The sequence below is a fragment of the Alligator mississippiensis genome, chromosome 2 (assembly GCF_030867095.1).
Source record: "Alligator mississippiensis isolate rAllMis1 chromosome 2, rAllMis1, whole genome shotgun sequence".
NCBI lineage: Eukaryota > Metazoa > Chordata > Crocodylia > Alligatoridae > Alligator > Alligator mississippiensis.
Genome location: NC_081825.1, coordinates 87,351,971 through 87,374,374, shown reverse-complemented (window position 1 = coordinate 87,374,374; position 22,404 = coordinate 87,351,971). Strand labels below are relative to the sequence as shown.

The 22,404-nt window shown below is 42.9% G+C and overlaps 1 protein-coding gene across 1 annotated transcript in view; it reads right to left on the bottom strand.

Moving 5' to 3' along the window:
- Positions 1 to 22,404, bottom strand: part of MARCHF1 (membrane associated ring-CH-type finger 1) — a 501,421-nt gene that overhangs the window by 303,064 nt on the left and 175,953 nt on the right. Inside the window, exon 3 of the mRNA XM_019481434.2 lies at positions 15,493 to 15,571. The gene's annotated coding sequence lies outside the window, so the exon portion shown is untranslated. The remainder of the gene's footprint in view (positions 1 to 15,492; positions 15,572 to 22,404) is intronic.

The window sequence follows — 22,404 nt, the reverse complement described above, 5'->3', positions numbered from 1 at the left end:
GGGCAAGCTGAAGTGCTCTGGGTCAAGATACAAGGGGGTCGTGGGGAGAGTGATTTAATGGTGGGGGTCTACTACAGACCCCCCAACCAAGGGGAGGAGCTGGACCAGGAATTTTCAGGCCAGCTTGCAGAGGCACTTAAGGCAAGGGATGTAATTGTCATGGGTGATCTAAATTACTTGGACATCTGCTGGGAGGAGCAGTCAGCCAGGTCGGACCATTCCAGGAGGTTCCTGACTGAGATACAGGACTTCCACTTAACCCAGGAGGTGCACAGTCCTGCCAGAGTGAATGCCCTGTTGGACCTGATCCTGGCTACAGGCGAGATCTGGTAAGGGGGCTCCAGGTCCTTGACCACCTGGGTGACAGCGATCATCGCTTGCTGGAATTCTTCATCCAGCGCAGGGTGTCAAGGGCCTGCAGCAAGGCGGCAGCCCTAGACTTCAAGAGGGCCAACTTCAACGAGTTGAGGAGATTGGTGGGAGAGGCACTGGGGTTCTCAAGGGCAGGGGAACTCACTGCCCAAGATGAGTGGTCGTTCCTTAAGGAGACGATACTCAGGGCCCAAAGGGTGACAACCCCAAAAAGAAGCAAGGGGGGCAAGAGTGCCCGAAAGCCTCCCTGGCTCACCAAGGAAGTCCAGGAATGCCTGGTTGCCAAAAAGGTGGCGTACACCCGGTGGAAGGGGGGCGATATCTCCAAAGAAGAGTATACCTCCACTGCTCGGGGCTGTAGGGGGGCTGTTAGGAAAGCTAAGGCGGACATAGAGCTAGGACCAGAGTCCAAGATCAAAGATAATAAAAAGTCCTTTTTCAAATATATAGGGAGGATGAAGAAGGCGCACCGGGAAATGTGGGGCCCCTGCAAGATGCGCTGGGCAATCTGGTGGTTGCGCCAGAGGAGAAGGCAGACATCTTTAACAAATTCTCCACCTCTGTTTTCTTGTGCAGGGACTGGGACTCCCCCACCATGTTTCAAGACGGACTTGAGGGGAATGCCTCAAGACCTAAGGTTGAGGAGGACCGGGTTAGAGTGCTTCTGGAGGGGCTGGATGTGTTCAAGTCAGCAGGTCCAGATGCTCTCCACCCCAGGGTGTTGAGGGAGCTACCAGGGGTTATTGCTGGGCCCTTGGCACGGCTTTATGAGTGCTCGTAGTGCTCGGGCCAGATGATTGGAAGATAGCCAATGTGGTCCCCATCTTTAAGAAAGGAAAGAGGGAGGACCCGGGCAACTATAGGCCCGTCAGTCTTACCTCAATCCTGGAGAAACTCTTTGAGAAAATCATCAAGGAGCACATCTGTGATGGGCTGGCATTGGGGATGATGCTCAACACCAACCAGCACGGTTTCATTAGGGGCAGGTCATGTCAGACCAACCTGATTGCCTTTTACGATCAGGTCACAAAAGCATTGGATGCAGGTGTCGCCATGGATGTAGTCTTTCTGGACTTCAGCAAGGCCTTTGACACTGTCTCCCACCCCATCCTTATTAAAAAACTAGGCGACTGTGGCATCGATGCCTACACGGTCAGATGGATTGCTAATTGGCTGAAGGGTCGTACTCAGAGGGTGGTGGTGGACGGGTCATATTCGACCTGGGGGGAAGTGGGCAGTGGAGTCCCCCAGGGCTCAGTCCTTGGGCCAACACTGTTCAATTTCTTTATCAGTGATTTGGACAACAGAGTGAAAAGCAACCTGTTCAAATTTACTGATGATACCAAAATTTGGGGTGAGGTGGGCACGCTAGTAGGGAGGGAAAGACTGCAGAAAGACCTGGATAGGTTGCAAGGGTGGGCTAACAAAAACAAGATGTGTTTCAATACTGACAAGTGCAGGGTGCTGCACTTGGGCAGTAGTAACCGGCAACACACTTATAAGATGGGAAACTCCTTTCTTGAGAGCACAGAGGCAGAAAGGGATCTTGGAGTCATCATTGACTCCAAGATGAACATGGGCCGACAATGCGAGGTCACAGTCGGCAGGGCTAACTGGACCTTATCGTGCATCCACAGGTGCATCTCAAGTACGGCCAAGGAGGTGATCCTCCCCCTCTATGTGACACTGGTCAGGCCGCAGCTGGACTACTGTGTCCAGTTCTGGGCACCCCACTTCAAGAGGGATGTGGACAACATTGAGAGGGTCCAGAGGAGGGCTACCCACATGATCCAGGGACAGCAGGGCAGACCCTACAATGACAGGCTACAGGACCTGAACCTGTTCAGCCTTCACAAGAGAAGGCTGAGGGGGGACCTTGTGACCATCTATAAACTCACTAGGGGGGACCAGAAGGGTTTGGGGGAGACCTTGTTTCCCCTAGCGCCCCCCGGGATAACAAGGAATAATGGCCACAAGTTGTTGGAGAGCAGGTTTAGATTAGACATCCGTAGGAACTACTTCACAGTTAGAGCAGCTAGGATCTGGAACCAACTTCCAAGGGAAGTGGTGCTGGCTCCTACCCTGGGGGTCTTTAAGTGGCTTGATGCCTACCTGGCTGGGGTCACTTGAAACCATTTTCCCTCCTGCCCAGGCAGGGGGTCGGACTTGAAGATCTACAAGGTCCCTTCCGACCCTACTTCTATGATTCTATGATGGGTGTGAGAAATCCTGCAATACTGGAGAACTTCAACTTGGGTAGCACATCTGTGGGGAGTGGTCACGCCTTAATGGAACAGAAAAGCTTGGTAGTACAAATCAGAGATAACCTGCTCTGGACTGGTTTAACTTTGAGCTGCATAATAAGTGCTTAAAATCACGTCAAGGTGTTAATGTGAGGACAATCCAGGAGTTAAGCGCTCCAGAAGCTACCCAAAATTACCATGTAACAAGGCCCGAAATTACACTACCAGCCCTGCACCACTGACAGTGCACTAATAATGACACATTGTTCTAATAATTCCTTCCTCTGAATACAACTCCTCAGTTATACAGCTGCAGTCTGTATAAACTGAATATCCTTGCTTAACAATGCTTTACATTTTGCAATATATTATTATCAAAGGTATCAGAGGACCCTGAAAATGAACACCTAGATCTCTGGGAATCAGTACTTCGTCTCTGTGAATAAACTAATTGTATCAGTGGGAGATAAATGTTCTCTCTCAACACATTTGATACATAACATAGTAAATAATAGTGCTTTGATGCTTGCTCCACATATCCTACTTATTGTATGTTAATAACATTAAGTGAAGTTGTTAAACTATAAAGCAAATAAGTAAAATATATGCAAAAGATAGGTAAATTAAGATGGCAGACACATAAGTGAGAGCTGACCAAACCAACTGTGGGGGAAAAGACAGCAAAGCTCAATTGTCTTATTAATTCTTCCATTAACATAAATGGGCACAAATTCCCTCTGCAGGAAAAATATAATAAATTTTAAAATGAGCATAATGAACCAATTACCAGCTTGAACTAAAACGCTTGATAACTTGGTGAAATGACTCAATTTGGGTAACAAAGACAATGGCAAGTAGTTCTATTAATATGGAATTATGCATTTGGGACACTCTTCAAATACACCATAGCAAAATAACTCAGTGGTGAACTTCAGGAAATGCATACGATACACCAACTCAGCATTTAAAATGAGCGTGGCACTCCGACAAACATCCAAAAAGACGAAACAAACATCATCACCCATCTTTCTTTTAAATTAAAATCATTAGAACGATTTTTCAAGCACATTTTTGGAAATGTATACCTTGCTGTCTAATTCTACTACTGTAACCAATAACAGAATTTTGTCACCTTTTATAGGCCTCCCTTTTGATATCAAGAACAGCCCTGAATCAGAGATGTGCACTGACCTACAAAATAACCCAGATGGTACTGTCTCTCAGAAATATGTAGCCAAGTCATAATGCTTCTCTTTTTCCTTGACATTGAAAAATGAACTGCCATTCTAGGATAGTGCGAAGTTTCTATCCTTTAATATAAAGAGTAATATGGAAGAGTTTAGAAAATTCCAATAATAAAGTGTTATCACCCTGTACTGACTCAACTATTTTGAACCTTGAGGAAAGTTTCCATCCCACCTGTCACCCACAGGGTGGGAGTGAACAACTTATACCTAACGGGTCATACCTATTTACATATGACCCTACAACCAAAATTTGGGTGTTTCAGAGAAGGCTGTAAAGGAGTAGAAGGATTCTTGCTCTCACTTTGCAGGCACAAAGCCCCACTCCAAATCACACCCAAAATGAACTTGTGTTATTTCATTTTTGTGTTGGATATATCTGTGGAATCTCACTGATCTCAGTCTAACCTCTCACTCCTCCACATCAGGTGGGCCCTCCTGGCCCGTACAAGCCCTCAGGGGACCCACTGCATTATGGGCTATTCACGGCCTCAAACCTTCCCTACAGTGATGCCTATGACTCACAGAGGTTACCGATCTTTCATATCAGCTCCAAATCTCTCTGATGATTCAGGCATCTATGCCTTTGTTAGTCTCTGTCTCTCTTGGGCTATGAGCTCCTGGCCCCAGTCTGTGCCCTTCTTGGGCTGTGGGCTCACTGGCCCTAGCTCTTGCCCCTCCAGGGCCATGGGTCTCACCCCTCCAGGGCTTCAGGTACTCAACCCTAATTCTGCCTCTCTCAGGCACTTGGCCCTATCTCTATCTTATTATCGCATTCTCCAGCTAGGCCTCTTACCTGGATCCTTGCCCTTCGAGGCTATGCTGCAGCTTGCACCCTGTCCTGGCATTGCTTCAGCCTGATATGTCTTCCTGGCACACTGGGAACTCCTATCTTCCTCTCTTATTCCCATCTGGTCCAGTCTCTGCCCCTCTTGGGCTACTGGCTCTAAGCCCCAGGCTCTCCCTTCTTGGGCACCTTGTCTACCTGGGCTGTGAATCCCTGGTCCAAGCTCTCATCTTGCCCTGGGCCCTGTCTCCACCCTGTTCTGGGCCCTGGCTACACCCTGCCCTGGTCTCTCCACCCTGCTCAGGCCTGCTGACCCTGTCTGACTTCAGCCCAGGTAAGGCCTGTTTAACCCAAGCTCTCAGCCACCAGGCTTGAGGCCCCATTCCCTGCAAAGCTCACACTGAATATGCACCCTCCTTAGGCACTTGTAGAACCTCCTCTCACCCCTAATAATGCCAACCCAAACATGACATAAGCTCAACGAGTGACAACTTAAACTAAGCCCACTAGCTGGCTATTAAAAACCTCCATTCATACAGCGTCTCTGTTCCCTATCCTCCCTCAACTCATCGCTTATTTTTCTCAGGCTTGGCAGGCTCTCACTAAGTCATACTGCCACAGCCATCTCGCAGCAGGGATCTTTCCCCTTTGGCCTCCAGGGCCAGACTACCTGCCCAGGCTCAGGACCTGAGTTTATATGACATCCATTCAGGTGACTATCTGGGCTAGCTGCAGGTGCTTCCTGATTTAGCTTCCTAGCTTGACTCCAGGGTAGCTTACTGCTGCAGTAGTATCTTGTCCCCCATGCAAGGCTGTAGCACTATGGCAGAACAGCTAGCTCTACCGTAGGGACTCATAGCAGGTAAATTCCTGGGGACCTGCTCTCTGACAGCTCATACGGAGCAGCCTTCCCTTCCTGAGGTTCTCCCAGCTGCTCTTTTACCCTTAAAGTAACAGGAGCCCTAGGCTCCCTGTTACAGATGGGTTTAAGAAACCTCTTTGTTTCCCCTCATCCTATCCTCTGTTGATGGCTGGTTTATTGTGTAAAAGAAAGAAGCCATCTCTACACACAGTATTGCCAATTACCTCCAGGGACCATTAGATCAAGTCACTCAGTGAAGGGAAATCCTGGTCAGAGCCCTTCAATCTCAACCTGAGTGGCAAAAAGAATGTGATCCATGAGAACTTTGTCACACGTTTCCTTGTACAACACAAATCGTGAGAGGACCGTATTCCTTCACCAAATTTCTAGCTGCTCTCTGCTTTCAGAATGGCAAACAATGTCCTGAGATACAACAGGAAATTTTTTGCAAAGAATCTTGCAGCAGTAGAATCAAAGAGCTGATTAGTACTCTACAGAGAATTACAGTGTGAACAACATAGGCAATCTTTTTTTAGCACACTGAAGATGACAGGGAAGACATCACTACAGAACTTGACTTCACTTCCCTTAGAGTTTCCAAACCATATTAGCAAGACATTCAGGGATCATATTACCCATAAAAAGGAAGTCAGGGAAACAAAATACATGCTTCTATTGCGTGTCAGCATTCAAAGTTCTGTCAGATAGCATAAAGCTACACTGTTTGTTAAAATATTGCCAAAAGTGTTAACTACACATGGGCTAGAAAAGAAAAATGAGGGAAGTTGTAAAACTGAAATGTTACCACAAGAAGTCTTACTTAAACAGTGATCAAAATGCAGAGAAAATGTCCAAAGACATTATGCACCCTGATATTCTAAAGTTAATAAAAAACGTTCATAAAATATATCAGATGCAGAAAGGTAGTGAGAGAATCAGAGGGACCAAGGTGTAAAGGGTGAATTCAGGCCATAGCAGAGAAGCTAAATTCATTATTTGCATTGGGTTTTTTTTGTTGCAGAAGATATTAGGGGAATTCCCACACCAGATCAGTTCTTCCTAGCAGATAGGCCTGAAGAGTTGGAACATACTGAAGTAACAGCAGAAGAGATTTTCAAACAAATCAATAAATCAAACACTAAGTTTCCAAGACCAGATGGCATTCAACAAAAGAGTTCTGAAGGAACTCAGATGTGAAACTGAAGAACTGGTGGCAATACCATGCAACCTATTGTTATAAATGTCCTTCTGTGCCAGAGGACAGGTGGGTTGCCAACATGACAGCCACTTTCAAAAAGGGCTCCAGAGGTAAATCTGGGGAACTACAGACCAGTGAATCTCACTTCCATTTCTGGTAAGTTGGTAGAATTTTTAACAAAGAATAAAATCAGTAGTCATATGGACAAATATGAGCTGCTGGGGAAGAGGCAGCATGGTTTGTAAAGAGAAATCCTGCTTCAATCTGCTGGAATTCTTTAAGGGTGTTACTATACACATGAACAAGAGGAATCCTGTTGAAATAACACATTTAGATTTTCATACATCTTTTGACAAGGCTCCTCAACAAAGGCTTTAAAAAAACTAAGTTGCTCTAGGATTGAAAGAAAGGGTTTCTCACTGACTGAGATCTAGCTGGCTAAAAGATACAAAGCAAATAGTAGGGCTAAATTGTCAGTTTTCAGGATGGAGGAAAGTCAACAGAGGGGTCCTGCAGGTTTCTGTGCTGGGTCCAGTTTTATTCAACGTTTTCATTAGTGACCTGGAAAAGGAGGTACACAGTGAAAATCCTTAAGTTTGCAGATGATACTAAATTATTCTGGGTAGTCAGGCCCAAGTTGATGGAAAGGAGGTGCAGAAAGATCTCACAAAGCTAAGGTGCAAAAAGTGGCAAATGAACTTTAGTGCTGACAAGTGCAAGGTAATTCACATTATAAGAAAGGGCCTCACAAACCTCTGGTTTGAACTATCTGTTACAACTCAAGAAAGTGATCTCAGGGTCACTGTAAACAGAAAGACATCAGCTCAACGTGTAGAGGTGACCAACAAAGCCAATACAATGATGGACATCATTAGGAAAACAACTGAAAATAAATCTGAAAATATCATCATGCCACTATACAAAACCATGGTATGTCAACATGAATATTGTTTCCAGTTCTGGTCTATACATCTCAAAAAGGATGTAATGCAATTGAAGAGAATTTGGTGAAGGGCAACTAAGGTGATAAGGGGTATGGAACAGCTGAAAGGGAGAAACTAAAAAGGCTCAGACACTTCACTATGGAAAGGAGAAGACTGAAGGGTGGGGTGCATAATAGAGTTCTATATAATAATGAAGAGTATGGAAAAAATGAATAGGCAATTGTTATTCACCAAGTCTCAATATACTAAAGCTAGGGGGCACCAACTGAAATTAGCTAACAAGAGAAAGTATTTTTATGCAGTGCATAGTTAACTTCCATCCAGGAAGAGCACACACCAACTGCTGAAACTTCCTTAGCCTGACGAAGGGTTTTTGAACCCGAAACCTTGCTTAATAACTATTCTCCAACTTTTTGGGTTGGTCTAATAAAAGATATCAAATTCAGCCAAGGAACCTTGTCTGCCTAGTTAACTTGTGGAATTCATTCCCACAGGAGTTTGTAGAGACAAATAATGTAGCCAAGTTCAAAAAGGAACTAGACATATTCATGGATGATAGATCCATGAATAGCTATTTAACAGAACAGTTGGGGATGTATGCTCTGACATCCCTAAACTAAAGATGGTAGATGCAAGGGAGAGTATAACAGGAGATAGACCACTTCAGATATCCTGTTCAACTGCTCTCCCTCAAAAGCATCTACTGCTGCCAGTGTCTGGCACAATACTGGGCTAGAGGCATCATTAATATGACCAAAAGAGCACTTCTAGAGGAGGCTTTTCTAGGAGATGGTAACTCTGGGTGTCTGTGAGTTTGACTGGTATCTGGAACAGTTTTTCCTCTTTCCTCTGTAGTGACCGATTGATATGGCTTGCTCTGTGTGGGCCTGGTTCAGCTAACTGACTGGTTGAACTAGGCTAAGCAGCTTTATAAAGGCAGCCCCTTGCAAACCGAGGCAACTGCAAGAGAAGGAAGCAGACAGAAAAAAAGTTTCCCCTATGAAGATTATGGACATGAGTTATGTGAAGCCAAGAGGAAAAGAGAAGTGGCAGCACTGAAGAAGGCAAAGGAAAAAGAAAAGTGTCAGCATGTGGAAGGAAGGTCCCCAGAACTGAAGAGACTGAAGTCAGCAATGGCCTTTAAACACTCTGTGATGGAACACCTGAGGGAAAGGAAGAGGAAAAGACATCAGCAGGCAAGCACCAGAGGATTCGGCAGTCTAGAGAGCAGGAAGTATAAGTCCCCAGGGATGGGAGCTCTAGTGATGTTCTCATCAATCCTCCCTATGAAAAGCAAGGGCCATACAGAGACCATCATATCATGCAAGTAAATGTTAGCTGAGATGGTGGTGTTAACCCAAAGGCTTTCAGTTCATTGACAATGTACAGATGTTCTTTGGAGGAGGACTGCTTTCAAGAGATGGAATTCATCTGACCAGAAAGGAAAAGAGCATCTTTGGGCGTTATCCAGTGCACTTAGCAAGGAAGACTTTAAGTTCCATGGGGAGTGGTGAACAAAATCTTCTAGTCACACAGCCAACAATCCAGAGATGAAAGGACTGGAGGAAGATGTTAAACTCTAGGACCAGAGAGCCACAGTACAGCAACAAGTGATGCAAAAGGGAAGCAAGTAGGTTGAAATGCAAACTACATCCAATGTATTTACACAAATGTGAGAAATATGGCTAATAAACAAGATAAGCTGGAAGTCACAATCTGAGAAAGAAATTATGCTATAATCTGATTGGTGTCACAGACATGATGGGACAGCTCTGATGACTGGAATGTCAAAATTGAGAGCTACACTACTTCAGGATAGGGTTGGGAGAAAAGGTGGTGGTGTCGCTTAGCATGCCAAACACACATACATTTGTTCTCTGTTTCAGATGGAAGAAGATTGCAGAGCAGATGCATTTGGGTGAAGATAAAAGGTGACAGATACCAACCATTATAATGGTAGACTTTTATTATAGGCTACCAAGTCAGGAAGATGTGGCTGAAGCACTCTTCAAGGAGGTGAAAAAAAATAAACAAAAGTTATAAGATGGTACTGATGGCAGACTTCAATTTTCCAGACGTGCTGGAAGAGCAATACAGCAAAACATAAAATGTCAAGCCAGTTCCTAACGTGTGCAGAGGACAACTTCCTGTTCCAGAGGATACAACCAGGGGATCCTGGATCTTTGTCCTGACCAATAGGGAAGAACTGGTGGAGGATATAAAGGTGATGTGAAATTTGGGAGGAAGCGATCATGAGAGGATACAGTTCCAGATCCTGAGACAAGAAAAGCATGAGGTCAGCAGAACTAAAACGCTAGATTTCAAAAAGGTGAATTTCAACCAACTGAAGGTGTTAGGAAGCATGGTGCCATAGGAAAGCAGACTGAAGGACATATGTACCCAGAAGGGTTGTGAGCTTCTAAAGAAGCCCAACAAGAAGTTGCTCCAACATAATAGAACCACAAGACAAATGGTAAGAGACCAAAGTGGCTGCACAAGGAGCTCTAGGATGCTTCAAATGCAAAAGGCAAGCGTACAGGCAACAGAAAAATAGGCAGGTCATCAAGGAAGCATACCAGATAACAGCAAGAACTGCAGAAACAAATCAGGAAGGCAAAGATAAAGAATGAGCTGCATTTGGAGAGGGAGATTACAGACAACAAGAAGACTAGGGACAGACATGATACGTAAAGCAGTTTAAGTGATGAGAAACTGGTTTGAGATAAACCTGGTTGAATGTAGTATCAGACTTAACTGATTTGGGTCAAACCAGTTTATGCAATGTCTGTCCCAGACCCCTTCCTGGTTTAACTTAAACCAGAGTCCCCCAGCATCCCAGATGCTTTGCAGCCCTGGGCAGGGCTCTCTGCTGGAGCTCCAGCAGAGACTCCAGACACAGCAGCATCTGCCTGGCTTCTCCTTGCTCCATCCCCCCTCACCACTCCCTGCTCAAGCAGGGATTCTCCTCTCCCACAGCACGGACCACAGCCAGCATGCAGTATACTAGCTAATACTGAGAGGTGTCTATGTAAGGTAGACAGGACAAAGGCAGACAGGCCAATGTCCGCTTAGGGTTTGTTGTGGCTAATCAATAGGTAGCTGATAATGTCCCTACATTTCTTCCTTGGAAAAATCTGTTTAAGAAGAGCTTGAACTCATGAGAGATGCTTTTGATTTTTTGATGGGATGATAAATACTATCAACTCTCTGTGTAACTAAATGCTTTGTTAACTGCCCGCTGGCCAGAAGCAGTGAGGGGAGGGGAAAGCCCTCCCTAATCACAGTGTCCTGCCAAAGCCTGGCCATGCCCCTGCTTCAGCTCAGCACTATAGAAGGGATGGGAGGGCTGCTCTAGCACTCCCTGGCTTCTAGCCTGAGCCACCGCAGTCATGTGCCTGTATGTCTTCGGTCCAAAGGGGATGTCTATGTGGTTACAAACTGGTTCAGGCCAGCCAGTTTAGACTAAGAACAGAAAGACAAAGGAAGCTGTGGCTCCAATATTAAGCAGCCAGGGTGAATCCTTACCAGAAGATGCAAAGAGAGCAAAGCTACTCAACATCTACTTTGCTTCAGTCTTCACAAACCTTTAACCTACAGACACAGTTTACAAGCATTATCTGGATAAGGAAAGGGATAAGCTGAGGGATAAAATAACAAAATACACAGTCAAGAGAGCTTTTGATGGGTCTGAACAAAATCAAAATCAGCAAGGCACACTTTTCTAGTCTTCCTATTACAGGATGCTGATTCAATAGTATATGACATGTTTTAGGGAAACTATGATAGTCTACTTTGCAGGGCAGCCTCAAGCTCCTCAGATTTTAAATTCCCAGGCTCCAGGTATTGTACCAAGAAGACTATCCAGCAGCACAAATAGAGGTTCCCTGACATCTCAGTGTGTGAAGGACTCCCACACACTCAAGGAGCCTGTCTACAGGGTTTTCCAGGGTCCTAAGCAGCCTGCCCAGGAATATCAGAGTTAGATTTCTTTAGGTTCCCAGGCTTCTGGGATTCCTTCTCATCACATCTGTACCTTTGTGATTCTGGAATTCTGCAGGTGTTTAGGCTCCTAGATACAGGGCATTTTCCATATTTAAAATTATTCTTGGTTTAGCAAAAAGTAATTTTTTTAATGTTCTTTTCGTGCAAAATTTTGCATATCCAACTATTTTATTCAAAATCAAAGTAAAGCAAAAAAAGAAAAGAATTTATGACTTCTCAATGGCTCTAAAGATTGTGTTATCAAAATGTGGGGTTTTGCCTCAAAAATATTCCCAAAACACGTACATGTATTTCATTTCTCCACAGACTTACTCAGCTCGTCTTGCATATCTCTGCTTGAGAAGTATACCTGTTATGCAGTTGTGACATGGTAGTGACTGAAATTCCAAACACATTAAGCTAGCTTCTAAACCAACACATGGGAACAGACAACTGCGAAACGCTCCCTGCTAAACACGTAAGAGGAAGGGTGGCAAGAAGGAAGTACTGTCTTCCACTTTACTTACAGTCAAACCCTGGACTACACTAGGCCTTGTTCTTCCCACTGTGGCTAGTCATAATCTTGTGAGCAAATGTAATGTAAAGGAAACCTTATTCCTGATTCTCACTCCCACACCATACAAAGGAGTGTGGCCTGTGACACTACCCAATAGTTCAGCTGAAATTCTCCCTTCATACTACTCGACACTTAAAGAATTAGTAATACTGCCTCATGCTTGGGTCCTCTGAAACTACAGTAGGCAAAAACACTTGGAGAAAAACCTGCATTGCCTGAGGGATAAGATCTTGTCTGTTCTTAAGTCCTGTCAAACATATGGTCTACAATTTTTTTAAATTACTTTCTCTTCTTTAAGATTGTATTGCACATTTTATGCCACCATTTCCTATTACAATCAAGCACCGATATAATATATTTATAAAATTATACAAGGTACAGACTTAACTGACAGGTATTTGGGAAATGGAATACTTTGTTGCTATGTGCAACTCTGAAATATTTTGTTTTCAGGAAATTTTCCTTTATTTCATAGGGGAAAATGTGTTGCCAAACTCCAGCTCAGCAATCCATGCCACACATTTTCTGTTCTCTTCCTCTCAAACATGATCCTACTATTAAAACTGACACTAAATGAGACAGATTGCCAGTACTTCCAGATATTAGAACTGCTTGGCCTGCCTATTTGTTGTCTGCCATTTAAGTATTGTGAAGCTGTCCCTGTAAAATACAGATCCTGGTTTCTTTGCATCATGCCATAGATTTTTATGACAGTGTCACTTAATTTATCTTTGTCAACTCTGTATTTTTATTCTAATCAATAAATACGTAATCATTTTTCCTCAGTTTGGTGCTGTCAGCGAAGAAGTACAACTATACTAAAAGAGAATGTGAGAGAATTGGAATAAGCAAGCTGATGCCAATCTCAAAACCTAAATTCTGTTTTCTTTTTCCTACTAGCATGATGTTGGAGCTGTACCCACTACCCCATCTGTACTACATAATTAAACTTACCCCCCAAAAGAACCCTCTGAAATGTAAATAATGAGCAGCTTTCCCTCGCCCAGAACACCTCATGTATCAGTGTCCCTGCACTTCAAAATGGCAGCAGGGGAGCTTTATCTAAAGCTTGTCAAATGAGCTTTAGTTAGAGCGCCCCCACTGCCATTTTGAAGTGCAGGGACACTGAACTATCAGACATGGAGACTGGCTGGAGCATGGTAATTACCACACTCCAGCAGACTCAATTAATCAAGTCTGCTCCGATGCACTGTAATTAAAGCACCCAGAGTGTAATTACAGTGCGTCAGAGCAGACTCAATTAATCAAGCTTTAATTGGCCCCTGCCACCATTTTGAAGTGTGGGGACACTGACACATGAGATGCTCTGGGCGCTTTAATTAGAGCGGCTCTTGGAGCCACTCTAATTAAAATGCCTTCCCCCTCGACCCCCCCAGAGCATGTTGAAAAACACCCATATATACTAATGAAGGCTGGTCTGTTTCGGAAATCAAGCTTTTGTAGAGGTTCATAAAATTTTGTTCATACTTTTTAAAACATTTTCTTGAAAAGCATTTAATGTTTTCATCTAAGCAGTGTGGAAGTACCTCCAGGAACATCTTTTTTCATTATATTGTTTGCATACTATTGACGAGATTTCCAGGAGGTTGAAGAGGCAAGTAGTACAGCCAGGTTGAAAGAGGGATTAGACAGATTCATGAATGATGGCTCTAGTTGTCATTATTAAGCAACAGAGTCAGAAATGTTTCCTTTGGCATCTCTAAACCAGTGATGGTGGATGCCAAGAAGGGTAATGGATAGGGGATGGATCACTCTTGATGTACTCAGTAAAGTGCCCTCCTTTTGAAGCCGCCACTTCTGCCACTATTGAAGACAGGTATGCTGGGTTGGATAGGCCATTGGGTAAGTATTGCACTTCTCACGTGCCAGTGAGTTTTCCCATGGTACATACACTAGGTCTTGAATAAATCTTAGCACTTTCTGGAGACACTCTCCCCTTTAGCTGTGCCAACATCTTAGTTAAAAATCTGGAGCGTAATTACAGTGCATTGGAGCAGACTCAATTAATTAAGTCTGCTGGAGCATAGTAATTAATGCACTCCAGCCAGCCTACACACCTTGTGTATCAATGTGTAATTATGGCGCATCAGACCAGCTTCCCGGCTCATGTACAGGCACCCTGTAGTTCGATTTGAGAGACAGATCAGCCTTCATAGTTTAGTGTACAAAGTTATTTATCTAAAATAAACTATCCACAGTTTATCAGATACATACAGGAATGTCCTCCGATTGTGAAATAATTTTTATTGTTTTATTGTCATGAAAGCCACCCTGTGTTCAGACTTTTTAAAAGTGTTATTTAAGAAATAAGTCTAGTTAGCAAGTCAGTGGCCTAAAACTGACAGCTCCTTTTCTCCAAAGTATGATTTTAACAATGCTTTATTATACAAGTCCTGGCTGATTAACAGTATTAATGTCAGGCCATATAACCAAAATCTCCATATCCAGTGGTTTATGGTGAAATTTTAGACTGGATTAAAATAATCTGGGTTCTGTTCTCAGCTCTGCCACTGCCTGTGTGACCATGGACAAATCAATTACTCCCTCTGCACCTGTCTTCCCTCACAATAAAATGGAACTAGCTAATTTTTCTCTCAAAGCCATTCTTGTCTTTCAGATGCTTAGCTATTTCAGAGACTACAGCAATAACTAACTATATAAAACAGACTTTGATGGAAAATTCAGGTCCAAACCATTTTGATTCAGTGCTTGTTTTGTGTTTTATCTGAAAATAACCGGTGTCACTCCAATTGAAACCAAGTTAACTCAAACAGCTTTACTGCAATAGGACATTACTGGGCTATCACAGGAGAGATGGCCAAGACAGAACAGGACTGAGGGAGTCTATGTAGACTGTCTCAGCTATAAAATACTTCAGCTCAGGGACACAAAACATGCTCTCTCACAGGTAGTCTCTTTCATAAGCTCCAAACTCACTTTTAGATAGAATCTTCACTAGATAATGAACTAGTTACTATAGTTTAGCATATATTTCAAGGAAAACAGAAGTCTGTCATTATGTAACATACAGAGTACTGGTGGATAAAACTTACTCTTTATTTGGTATAGAGCCTTAACAGAGCATAATAAAATAACTTTACTCTCCACTATAACTCAGCAATTTGGGAATAAGTAGCAAGAGAAAATAATGTAGCAAAGTTTTCCCTACATACAATAAACCTTCCAGAGGTTCTTAAGTATAAATAAACCCTCTATCTTTGATAATATATTATTCCATTAATTTATGACAGAAAGGAACTTACAAGTAAAGGAATCTCCTGACAAATAATTGCTTTGACAGAGATCTGTGTGTCCCTTCAAGGTTCTTCCCAGGTACATTTCCTGAAAAAAATAGAAATAGAGTAGTGATTAAATAATTAAGCAAAGTAGTCTGCACACATGAAGCTCATATCAAGTATTTGTACATTGCCCTATACAGCATGTTTTAGATGTTAATGATATCTTTTAAGTATTATTTCACGCTGGAGATGATGCCAAGTTTCAACTGGGGGCATATATTTACATATGGCCTGAACATTTTCCAGCCTGAAAGGGTGTCTAGATTCTCTTCCCCTCTCTTGTCCTCTTGGTGCAGTCAGGAAAATAATCCAAAATAAACTCTTGAAATCATGTGGGCAAGGGAATTTAACTGTAACTGATACTGAGAAATGGAAAACTGTGACTACTTGCCTTCCTTCACTACACATAATTATAGTCTGAGGATAAGCAAGGTAAATGCAATAAAAAGGCAGGTATCAATAATAAGAGCTATGTTGTGGGGTTATTGTAGCCATGCCGGTCGGTGCAGGGAATAACTTAGAAGTAATTATCATTTGGCAATATCTTTTATTGGACTAACTACATAGTAGGAAGAGACATTAGACAAGTTTTCAAGCACAGAATGCCCTCTCAAGTTTAGGAAAGAAGCACATACAGCCTAAGCTAAATATCATATGACTATTTTCATTTAAGCAAAGGTAGCTGTTTTACCTGGTATTCAGCTTGGGCTGTGTACTGATGTTCAAATGACTCAGGAGAATTATCCTGGGTTTGTTTTCCCAGTAGAAAAATGTACCCAGAGAGCTCTATACAGATGTTAGAAGAGCTGAGCCGCTGAGGAACAGAGACCCTGCAGTGCTGACACTACCAAGCCGGGGGGGCACACCTTCGTATGCTATGTAGGCTCCCCTGTCTGGAAATGGATGACAAAGTGCAAAGGACAGCCCTGATTAGCTGACCCAGAATACTAAGGGTCATGTGCAGCCCGAGAGCACAGTGTGGGGATGGTGAAGGGGCTGGGCTTTCCAGCCTTGAAGAACTCAGGGGACATTTTCTGCTTCCTGTTTGGCAGGAGCAGTTGAGTCCAGACCCAGAGACACACCATCTCCCTTGACACATGGTGGGAAAGTAAGAGCAAGTCACACTGGGATGCCAGAGGACTATGCTGTGGCTCCTCTCCAGAAACCCTCTGGATCAAGGAATGGGAATCATGGGAAGTCACAAACAAGTTCCTTGTAACAGACCCCACTCATCGACCTGCTGGCTATCACAGCGATAGTGAACAATCATAGCAATAGTGGTCCCTGTTAAACAGGTTCAGGACAGGCCAACCTTTGCTGCTGGGGCCTCAGTGCTAATCTACTGTGCACTTGTAGAGATACAAACAGTGCCGCACATCACCAATGAGTGTCCCCTCTACAAATTAAGAGGGTAGATTAATAACTATGAACTCAGTTAACGAGGAAGCCATTGCTTGGCTTGGCAGATTTGCATTTGCTAAATAAATAAATATCAGAAGGGTAAATCTACAGACATTTGGGGATGCTCAAACACCCTGTAATTACAATACATCAAAGCAGACTCAATTAACCCGTGTAACAGTATCTGTGCTGAAAAATTGTGGCGGGAACACTTTAACTAAAACTAATTCAATGAGCTTTAGTTAAAGTGCCCCAGCCCCTCCCCCCCCCCATGTTTCAGTGCAGGGATACTGATACATATGACGCTCCAGGAGCTTTAATCAGAGCAGCTCTCGGAGCCCCTCTAATTAAAGCGTCCCCTCCTCCCTGCCCCCACCTCCCAGAGCACATGTATAAAAGCGCTTGGTCCTTCCCATGGAACTCTCCCAAAAGCAATTTAACCCTGGTTGTTCCTGGGATTATTTTTCTCCTACAAATAATATTCTGAATGTCTGTACAGTTGTGATTTCTACTGGGAGAGCAGTGACTTACCCAGTAGAAACTAAACTATATATGGCCTTAGACTGCATCTCCTTTTCTAGACCTAAGGAAAAGCATTTTTATCTCTCAAAGCACATCTAACAACATCTCTCCCAACTACACAGTTGTTCCAATAAAAGGTATTACCAAATAAATAAATAAAAATAGCATTACTAGTTCTAGAAAAGCAAATTATCTACTTTCACCGTGTAAGACGAAATATTCATAGATACTTAATATACTGAATATATGGTCTGATTTTTAGCACTTGAAGAAAAAAGAATAACTACATGAAGTAAGAACAAAATATGCTAGTTTAGTGTCAGAGGAGTCCCACGTGGATGAGATAAGATACTTAGCATCACATAAAATCCAATTACTAAAGGAGAACTGAAGTGTTCTGAAATATCAAAAGTCTGACCAATGATCTAATTACTACAAAGCAACTTCCTGTTTACTGGGTTAGCTAACAAACTCTGTATGCAATCTCTTTAAAATGTATTTTGAGCCCCACTGCATAATGCATTGATTAAAACTGCATTCATACATAAGGGGGAAAAAATAGAGACTGAAAGGAAAACTGAAACAAGTCCAAATGTATATAGTTATATACAGAAGGTGGTTGTTTGTTTTTTTTTATAGTTCAGTAGCAAAAATTTTACATAAAAAACAATATAAATGGTAATGTAGCAATCAAGACTGTAGAAGACATTCAGAAAAGAAGAGAGGAAAAGTTGTGAATTTTAAAGTGTTCTGTGAAACTGGTACATTCTAAAAATAAATGAAAGAAGTTTAAATTAATCATTTCTGCGATTCTTTTTATGTCCATTTATTTTAGGAAAATCATATCAATCTATCTCATTGCAGTAGTCTAATAAGGGCATAAGAGTTCACATGTGAAAGAGAATTCATTAATTCATAACAAAAAATCTTAGGATCATAGGGAAGGGACCTCAAAAAATTCATAGATTCATATATTGTTAGGGGCTGGAAGGGACCTTGCAGATCATCGGGTCCAGCCTCCCACACTCTAAGCAGGAAGAAAACTGGGGTTAGGTGACCGCAGTGAGGTGACTGTCCAGAGTTCTCTTGAAAACCTCCAGGGTAGGTGACTGCACCAACTCTGGAGGAAGTTTATTCCAGTCTGGACACCCTGACTGTGAAGGAGTTTTTCTTGGTATTAAGCCTGAAGTGGCCTTCCAGGAGTTAGTATCCATTGGTCCTGGTCTTCCCTGAGGGGTGCTCTAGTGAACGAGCGCTCACCAAGCTCCTGATGCACTGCTCTAATATAGTGGTAAGCCGCTATCAAGTCCCCTCTAAACCTCCTGTTCTTTAGGCTAAAGAGGCCCAGGTCCCTCAGCCTTTCCTCGTATGGCTTGCCTTGCAAGTCCCTAATCATACAGGTGGCTCTTTTCTGAACCCTCTCAAGTTTTTCCACGTCCTTATTGAAGTGCAGTGCCCAGAACTGGACACAGTACTCCAACTGCAGTCTCACCAGTGCTGAGTACAGCAGGAGTATCACTTCCTTAGTTTTACATGAGATGCATCGGTTGATGCATGCCAGCATGTTACTTGCCCTGCTGAACACCGCCTTACACTGATAGCTTATATTCATGCGATGGTCAATTGTTACCCCAGGTCTCTTTTGGTCGTGGTGCAAATCAAACTGTCATCACTGAGCCTGTATGTATGTTGAGGGTTGTTTGCCCCCAGATGGAGTCCCTTAAAGCTTGGAAGTGTTAAACTTTGTCTGGTTCTGATCTGCCCAACTCTTGAGCCTGTCCAGGTCTGCCTGTATCCACAACCTATCTTCTGACATAACCACACTGCCCCATAACTTGGTGTCATCCAGGGACTTGGCCAGCAAGCTTTTCACTCCCCCATCCAAATCATTGATAAAGATATTGAAAAGCACCGGTCCAAGCACAGACCCCTATGGGACACCGCTGGCCACTTTGCACCAGGACGCAGATCTGTTTGTGAGAACTCTCTGGGTCCTACTCTGCAGTCAGGGTAGGACCCAGAGAGTTCTCATGAATGGATCTGTCTTTTCCTGGTGCGATCATCTAGTCCAGCCCCCTGCTCAAGGCAGGATCATCCCTGACTAAACCATCCTAGCCAAGTATCTGTCTAACATGCTCTTTAAAATTTCCAAGGATGGAGATTCCACAGTTTCTATAGATAGCTAGTTCCAATGTCTTGACTGCCCTGTTCTCCTCTAGGAACTTCAAGATCTGCTTCATGATCTTTCAGGTACTGAGGTCAGACTGACTGGTTTTGTCATTTCCCTGATCCTCCTTCTTCTCTTTCTGAAAGATGGGCAATATGTTTTCCCTTCTTTCATCGTCTGTGACCTCCCCTAACCTCCGCAAGTTTTCAAAGAGGATAGTCAATGTCTCTGGTATTATCTTTGCCAATTTCTTCAGTACCCTAGGCTGTATCCCATCTTGCCCTGCTGATCTGCAAGCACATAGCTTCTGTAAGTAATCCCTAACCTGTTCTTCTACTACTATAGGCTGTTTGTCTCCTTCCTTCCTTTGTTGCCAACTGCACTCATCATCTGATAGATGCCCCTATTTGTGAAGATTAAAGTAAAAAAGGCATTCAATACTTTAGCCTTCTCTGCATCATCTGTAACTAGATTGCCTTCTGCATTCTGTAAGGGACCTAAGGTTTCCTTGGTCTTCCTCTTACTTCAGGTATACTTGTAGAGTATTGCCTGTTTTATTGCCCTTTATGTCCTTTGCCACTTGCATCCTATACTGTGCTTTGGCCTCCCTAGTTTTCTCCCTGCATGTCTGTACAATATTCCTATATTCTTTCCTAGTATTATAGCCATGTTTCCACTTTTTATAAAATTCCCTTTTTAATTTCACCTCATTGAAGAGAATTCTGTCTAGCCAGGTTGGTGTCCTAATGCACTTGCCATTCTTCCATTGCTTAGGGTAGCTTGCTTCTGTGTCTTTAGAAAGGCTTCCTTACTCCTTTTCCCCTCAGACTTACTTCCTAAGGGATCCTGCCCACCAGTGCCCTGAGTTCGTTAAAGACTGCTTTTCTGAAGTTCAATGTTTTTATTCCGCTGCTCTCCTTCCTTTCTTTTCTCAGGATCTTTGAAACTATCATTTCATGCTCAGTCACCCAAGTTACCTTACCCCCTTACATTCTCAACTAGCTCCTCCCCGTTTTCCCCGACTTGACCTCTCTACTAATTGTATCCCCAACACTCCAGGAATTTTCTGGAGGGTTTGTGTACTGTTTCCCTCTCAGCATATGTCCCAGTAATTGAAGTCTCCCATAAGAGCCAGGTTCTGTGATTTGGAAGGTTCCATCATTTGTTTAAAAGACGGCCTTGTCCACCTCTCCTTCCTGTTTTGATGACCTGTAGCAGATGCCTATCATGACATACTGGTTGCTGCTCTCCCCTCTAAACTTCTCCCAGAGGCTTTCAACAGGCCTACCTTCAATTTCATACTAAGCCTCAGAACATGTGTCCATCACCCTTATATATAAGGTAACATTTTTTTCCCCCTATCTTTTTTGAACAAGCTATACCAATCTATGGCCATACTCTAGCCATGTGAACTATCCCACTATGTCTCCATAATTCCAATTACATCATAATTCTCTGATTGAAGTAGGACCTCCAATTCTTTCTGCTTGTTCCCTGTGCTTCTTGCATTAATATGTAAACACATCAGGAATCTAATGGAATGTCTTGTCTTCTCTCTGAGAACATTGCTAAGGGTTCTGGCTATTGCTTCTCTTTTACTCTAGCACCAATGAAAACAAATAGTTGTTTTGCATGAATTTCAAAAGTACCAGGAATTCACTCATGTATTTTAATGCCAGAAGAAATTATTCTGACCATCTGGTTTATCTTCCTGCACAAGCCACAGAATTTCACTCAGTAATTCTTCCTCATGTATACCTTCCGTTCACCTTTTCCTTGATCCCTCCATCCTTTCTGTATTATAGATTTCATAGACACTAGGGCTGGAAGGGACCCCAAAGGATCATTGAGTCCAGCCCCCTGCCCCAGGGGCAGCAGGGATCATAGGATCCCAGCAAGATAAACATCCAAATGTCTCTTGAAGGTATTCAAAGTGGGTGCTTGAACCACCCTCGGCAGCAGTCTATTCCAAACCTTGGGGGCTTGAACAGTAAACATGTTCTTCCTTATGTCCAGCCTGAAACGGTCACGGAGGAATTTGTACCGTTCAACCTTGTCATCCCTTGGGGCACTCTGGTGAACAAATGTTCCCCCAGATCCTGGTGAGCACCCCTGATAAACTTGTAGGTGGCCACCAAATCACCCCTGAGCCTTTCCAGGCTGAAGAGTAATACATTTGTATTACTTTGTTGTGGAAAGTTATATAGTTTCACAAGTCTCTTTGCTTGTGAGCTACATTTTCTTGAAAATCATACTTAATTTTGTATGTGTTCTAGAAATTATAACGTTCATCACAAGTTGATTATATATTCATCTTTCCTTAATACACCAACACTATTAGACTAGACCCCCAGTTGATAAAGCAAACACAGCTACATAGATTTCAGTGGGGTTATACAGATGTTACCAAATTAAAATATGCCTACTGAATCTACAAAAGCAATTCCTTGGAATAGGTCCATGAAAAATGTTTAGTTCATTTATGTGAGATAATTCAGTGAGAACAGAAACACAGAGATCCAGGACAGAAACTCCCCTTAGATACAGATTATAAGAAATTCCTTCAACAATAGAAATTATACATCTTCAAGTAAACAGATTACATTTATATTTACCTCTGAAAAGAGTTTATGAGTTTATACTTAAGCATTCAAAATATTCGAAGACACATATGACTGCAAAGCAGATTTAAAATTCTTGGCCCAAATATTTATTCCTCTAGAGAGAAAATTACAATATCAGTATATATCAACTAAAGTTATTGGTGTCAAAGAGGTCCCAACCTC